Source organism: Branchiostoma belcheri, unplaced genomic scaffold, assembly GCF_001625305.1.
Source record: "Branchiostoma belcheri isolate BF01 breed outbred unplaced genomic scaffold, Haploidv18h27 scaffold73, whole genome shotgun sequence".
In the NCBI taxonomy this organism is placed as follows: Eukaryota; Metazoa; Chordata; class Leptocardii; order Amphioxiformes; family Branchiostomatidae; genus Branchiostoma; species Branchiostoma belcheri.
Window position 1 is genome coordinate 1,469,847 of NW_017804387.1, and position 6,978 is coordinate 1,476,824.

At 44.9% G+C, this 6,978-nt stretch overlaps 1 pseudogene; it reads right to left on the bottom strand.

Annotated features, from left to right (window-relative positions):
- Positions 1-1,211: 1,211 nt before the first annotated feature.
- Positions 1,212-2,733, bottom strand: LOC109485141 (annotated as a pseudogene).
- Positions 2,734-6,978: the final 4,245 nt, after the last annotated feature.

Sequence of the window (6,978 nt, forward strand, 5' to 3'; positions counted from 1 at the left end):
TTCAACATAATTTCAATATAGCTATTGATAACTTGGTTCTTAGTGGTTGAATTGTAGTAGGACAAAACAAGTCGAGACTCTTTTGTTAGGCGGTGCTAGGGTACATTGATCAGTCCAACCAAAATACACCAGACAATATTCGTGGAAATTGTTATGCATAATTCATATATCGTCTCTGGTGCCGGTCGTCTGAAAAATTGTTTTCACACCGGCCTCAGACCAATCTGGACAAAATTTAAAAAAAAAATCATATGTCCGAATCACTCTTCTGAATAACAGTACGTGAAACTAAAAAAAAGCATCAACGTGTGTCCAGATCACTTTTCTGATTACAATACGTGACCATCATGGTTAATAGAAACGCCTGTAGACAGCAGACGTCCAGTTTTTCGGACTCATTTGCGTTGTGATAGAAACGAAGTTCTTTGCAGTCTTACTTTCTTAAGCAAAATTTTTAGATTGTTAAACAACATAATTACAGTCTAAAGTAACATTCTCAGATTCTTAAGCAACATTCTTTCAGCCTTCTTACTGTTGAGTAACATCCGTACATCCATAAGCAAGTGAACACTCTTACAGTCTTAAGGAATATTCTTGGTCGTAAGCAACTTTTTACCGTCTGAAAGCAACATACTACTTCAAACACTAACAGCAGGGCCTAAAGCAAATGCGTTTTCTACCACAGTACAGATACCATCTAGGATTGTACAAGGCTACGAAAGAAAGAACCGATGAGACTTACAACTCCTAGATTCTTCCTTAGAACTAGCACAACTTTGTTGTCATTTAGCCGAACTTGTCTAGTCGACAATACACATCAGACGAATCTAGGAATTAAAAGTGGCCAACTAGACATCCAAAAGTACTTGTCCTTTTCTGTACATTTCTGTAAGAGTTCTGAGATTCCTACTGTTGCTGTGATGCTATGCTTGCTTTTTGGTCGCTATCCGTTAAAGCCAGTTTGTGCTTGTCCCTCTGTATTTCAGTACGAGTTCGATGGGTGCTACTGTAGCACTGTTCTAATAATGTCCAGTGATGTTTCGTCCATTGTTACCATGGCGGTGCAATGCCCTCAGACTTTCTGTTCAGAGAGTTCTAGACTGGCATCGTACAAGTACCAATGATAGCACGAAAGTTCATTTGAGTTGGTTAAATGTACCATCATGTACCAATAATGTCTATGTCGTGCACATTGCCTTCTCCCCTGTTCTTTACTCAGGTTGTGCATGAGGTACAGGGATGTTATATACGCGGGATGTTGCTTGCTGAGGCTTGTGTGTTTGTACACGACTATTGTACATGTGGGATGTTGCTTGCTGAGGCTTGTGTGTATAAGCGCTGTTGTTTGCTGAGTTTCCATCAGGCGGCGGTGTGTACAGGTTACATGATGTAGTTGTTGCGTACGGCCCACCGTCCTCAGATCCCGTGCTGTGCTCATCAACACTCGGGGCAGTTAGATGCTCGTGATTGCTCCCTCCTGTAGGCTGAGTGCCGCTGTTGGGTATTGGTGGGGAGATCTGTTGCAAAGGGATGGAGGGGCCCATGCTGACTCCCTGACGGCGATTGCGGCCCATTTTGCCCCTCATCCGTACTAGCCGAACGAAGCAGCTGATGAACATCAAGGTCAGCGCGCTTTCAACCACGAAGATGGAGATGTAAACGATCTGGCTGAGCTCTCGGCCATTCGAGCCTGTGGAGCTAGGAGAGGACTTTGAGATTCCGGTCTGTGTGGGGTGTGTTGGTGCGGTTGTCAAGCTGATGAACTGGATGTCGGGTGTCTTTGTAGTGTTGACTGCTGCCCGTGGTAGGGTTGGTGTGATGTTGAGGTACGAACCATTGATGAAGAGATTGAGAGACTTCTCCTCAGAGGCGTTGATCTTCGCTTTTTTGGTATCCATCATGACTGACACGGTAGTAGTGGCTCTTGCGGTAGGCTGTAATGGATTCGGTTCATCTTTGGTGGTAGAAGAGCCCAACCCAATGCTTTTCAGTGTGCGTTGAGCATGTGCTGTAGTTGTAGCTCTTGTCGTATCAACTTCTGTAGTTGTAGCTCGTGTCATAGACCTTTGGCGCTCACATTCCGCCAGGTGGGTAGACCCGTTTGCTGAATGCGGCTGGCTTGCCTCGTCTGGCCGCTTGCAGTAGAAATCTTCACGCTTTCGGCCCGAAACGAAGAAGCAGGCGGAACATGACGAGCAGCGCTTGTCGGCTCCTCTCTCCGCGCACGTTCTGTAGTTCAGGCCGTAGTAGGTGCAGTCACACGGAGAGGGGTTTTCCAAGATTATTGTCGAGGTGATTTGCGGCCAGCCTAGCTCATAGAGAGAACAGGACACGAGTTTGTTTTCAGCAAGGTACACATTCCCTCAGCTTGGGGAGATACTGAATGACTGCGTCAAGCCTCACATACTGAAGCCGGTTGCGACACATGTAGAGAGTCCCCAGAGCAGGAAGGTTGCACAGAGACTCCCAGACCACAGTCTCAATGGAATTGTCGCTGAGATCCAGGGAATACAGCTGAGGGAGGTGCGGCAGGGTATTCACGGTTGTGATGGCGTTGTACACAAGGTTCACCCGGTCGGCGTTTGGCGGTATGTCGTGAGGGACCGAGGGGAGGCCCTGGTACTTACAATCAACAGTTGTGCTAGGAAAAGGCAGTATCAGCTTCTTTATCTTACAGCCAGTCGGGAGGCAGTGAGTACGGCATGGCAAAAGAGATCCCAAAGCAAGGAGCATAATGGACCTACTTTCATGTTCACGGTCATGCGTCGTAAGCTGTCGTCCTGCAGTTTTCAAGCAGGCTGTGGGAGAACTAACCGCTTATAACAATCTAGCACAGTCTTTTTGGTAACAAAACAAAGGAACTTTGTTCGACACATGCAAGATGAACCCAAGATACCTCCAGTGATCGTACCACGATCGTCAGGCAAATGCAACCAGAGACCCTTTGCCAGGAATACAAGCCCACAGGTTGCCAAAGTCTTCCTGCCGAAGATTAAGATTAAGTAAGATCATGCACATCCACAGACTGTGCCTGTCCACGTGAGGCCGTGTGTCCTGTATCTGGTATGGAGATGATAATGATGTATCTCGTGATGATTATGGAATAGATCATCTTCTTCCTGGAAGGTCTTCAGGGATAGAATACATAGCATTTGTGCGCACGTTGTGCCCCACGTGATGCATGATGTACAAGATAATCAATAAACTGGTAGACCCACCGACTACTAACGACACACTCACTCACTCACTCCTCACTCACGCACGCACGCACGCACCCACGCACTCACTCACTCACTCACTCACTCACTCACTCACTCACTATCTCATCACTCACTCACTCACAATCACTCACGCTCGCTCGCCCGCTCACTCTCACTCGCTCACTCACTCACTCACTCACTCACTCACTCTCATCACTCGCTCGCTCACTGACTCACCCACTTACTCACTCACTCACTCACTCACTCACTCACTCACCCACTCTCTAATCACTCACTCGCTCCTCACTCATTCACTCGCTCGCTCACTCACTCACTCACTCACAGACGTACGCTCACTCGCTCACTCACTCACGCACTCACCCACTCTCTAATCACTCACTCGCTCCTCACTCATTCACTCGCTCGCTCACTCATTCACTCACTCACTCGATCCCGTCGCCGTAGAGACAGTTTGCCTGGTCACAAAAATAAAGCATCTAACACAGCTCAGAAAAGATCAAGAAATAATCATGCCTTCGAGCGAGTGCAGGATAGTTTGTACTTCATGTGAAGCCGGATGAAGCAGGCTATGGACGTAAAAGTCACTGCGATTTCAGCTATAACAATGGAGATGTAGACAAATGAAATTTCGTGATTCCCTTCGCCCATGGAACTAGAAATGGTGGTATGGATTGATAGAGCTGTAGAGCTGGCATTGGTTTTTGATGTTTCTACATGTATGTCCCAAGGTTGGATATGTGTACTTCCCGAAGCAAAAGTGTACAAGATGTCATTCTCAGTACAATGCAGTTGGTTTGTAGGCTTTTGGATAACAGACATGGCTGAAGCTGTGATTGTAGTGGTAAGTTTTGGGGTGGGTTCACAATTAGCCATCCGGTTAGACACTTCTGACAAAGGCAGCTGGCGAAACTGGCTTGGAAATTTGCACGCAAGGACTCCGACATTTTGGTAGCTAGCAAGAAAGCAGGCTGAACACGACAGACAACAGGCCTTCTCGTTTCCTCCTTTACAGGCTTCTAAACACGCCATCTTTTCAATCAGCCAGAAGAGGTCGCAGTCACAGTGAAAGGGGTTGTCATTGATCCAGACTTCTTTCACCTGTGGCCACCCCAGGTCGTACTGAGAGAGAGACGTGATCTTGTTGTCACTGAAATCTACAAGCTTCAGTTTCGGCAGATGCTCAATGACGCTGTTCAGCTTGACCTGTTGCAGACGGTTTCCTCTAAGAAAGAGATTTACCAGAACAGGAAAACCTCGCAGACAGCCCCAGCACAAAGACTCTATGTTGTTCATCGTGAGGTAAAGTGTAGAGAGTTGCGGGAGTGGGGGCATGTGTGTGATGTTGCGGAGATCATTGAACGAGGCGCTCAGTCGTGCAGTGTTGTGTGGTATGTTGTTTGGTAGCGCTGTGAGGCCCAGGCCAAAACAGTCTACTACTGTTCCTGTGTACGACATTTTCAGTACTGTACATTTTGAAGCTGCCTGTTCGATGTGACGCGGCGTTGTGTGGTTCAGACAGATCCACGTAGGCCACAGAGACCCCAAAACAAGGAGGACAAACAACCCACTTACCGTCATAGTGTACAGCAAAACTGAGTTGCAACACCGAGAAAAAAGTATCACGACGTTTCTGCAGTCCGTATTGTAGTGCACTTTTCCTGTCTTACAACTAATTCAAAAACATGTGAAGACGCTATAAATACCCAAGGTCCTGCTCCTTTCAGTCTCTGATCTCCTTACGAAACAATATATGCAAAGCCCTTGACATGGCAACTTCTAGACAAATATGAATTTTAATCCGCCTTCTCATGCACACGACAGGCCGAATGACCTAGAATGCCAACAGAATGAGAATTCTTTGTATATTTCCTACATATAGAAGTGTACATTCTAGACATTTTCAGTGCATTCCAAATATTTGTGCCCATTCTGGTGCATTCTGAAGATCCTTACGGTATGCACGTGAAACATTCTTATTGCTTTCGATGGAGAACCAAAATGGGCCGGAAAATTTGGTATACACTCGTGTCAAAGCTTATGGGCTGAACAAACTTTTCGGTCGTGATGTATACGTAGTCTTAAACCAGCTAAACTATACTGGATATAGAGGTAGAATAAGTTGCCAGCCTAAGCGTAGTTTGCGTTCGTTAGGAAAATGTAACCAGGGCTCACACCCCTGGTCTTGATTGTCTCTATTGTTGCCGAATTCTACTATCCATAGAAAGTTGTCACATTGGTTCTCGGATTACAAAACGAGAGGCCTAAAATTTATTCATATATTCTTTTAGGACAAGGCTTCCTCCACTTGCATGAACGTGTCCACGTGGACTATTGGCATCATCCCTTATATTAATAAAGTTATATGCGCAATTGGCGTTTTTACTGATGGTTACAGAAAAAAGTTCACATCGCTTTGTATATTTCAGCTTATTATACCAGCTTATTCTACTGACATTTGACATTATGCCTACTTATGACACTATTAACTATATAAAATGATGTCTATATAGTGAGGATGCCCCTACTGTCTTGGTTGCAACGAGTTCCACTCTCTGATAGTTCTCGGAAAAAACAATTTTTAAACACCTCAATCCTGGGTTGATAACTCTGGTACTTGAAAGCATGACAATTTCTTGTTTTCTAAGCTGGTATCAGGTACTTGCATGTAGTAGCTACAAAATGTATTGCCTGCTTTGTCCCATTTACCTGCATAAGAGGACAACTTTTTTCCTTCACGAAGTAAAGGTATTTATAGACAGACTGCATAACTTATTGCATGTTATAATGCATGAAATTACTGCACTATGAAACCAGACAATACAAAATCCTTGAGCTGGCCTCGGTAAGATTGCTTTTGTGTTCACTTTAATCAATTTTCTTGAAAACCATTTCATCAAAATATCACAAAATACACAAAATAGTTTCTTTATACACTGTACATGTGTAATACACAAAATATTGCCATTAGTCCATGTTGAGTACCCAGTATTTAAAAAAGTGTACTTTTCACACACAGTCTGTGTATTCATCATTGTATCTAAGGCCAGACCAAGTAAATTTTATGGATGACGTCCTTTGGAGACCCTAAATCTAATGCGAGAGGGCGAAAAAAAAAAAAAGAATGGCCCTAACAAACAAGATGCATAGATTAGGAATATACTAGTAAGAGACGACAAATATTAGGACACAAATTGAATGAGGTGACACAGTGTAACAAGCAAGAAGTCTTATTCATCATCAAAACAGCAATAAATCAGGTGGAACAGCAGTTATCGTCCTGTCCTGTTTCTTTCATCACATTTTTGCAGGCCTGCAGAAACAAAGCATGTGCTCTTTGCCAATTTCGCGTTACGGGGTTCACGTCAATCTAACGATTTGCGGCACATGTCGTGACTCTTTGGTCATAGTTACAGGAAGCGGAATTTCCTGTTGTCTATTCGGATGATTTGTTGTGTATTTATTTGAGTCCAACCGTCTTTACAAATCCTTAACGAACTCAGTCATTATGTTTTTGTGGTGTGAAAGAGAACATACCCAAGTCTACAAAACCACAGTTATGTATAATTCGAATATTTTCCATCCACCAACTGATTGCTCGTTCCCACTCTAGAAGATGATGAGTCGACCTGGGCACATGTACATATAGAATACAACACGGGGTATTCCGTATCGCCCGAGGTATCGGCCCGACCGCGGGTCGGATCGGCCGCAGCCGGAGGGCGATCCGACTCGCGGGAGGGCCGGGACCGAGGGCGAT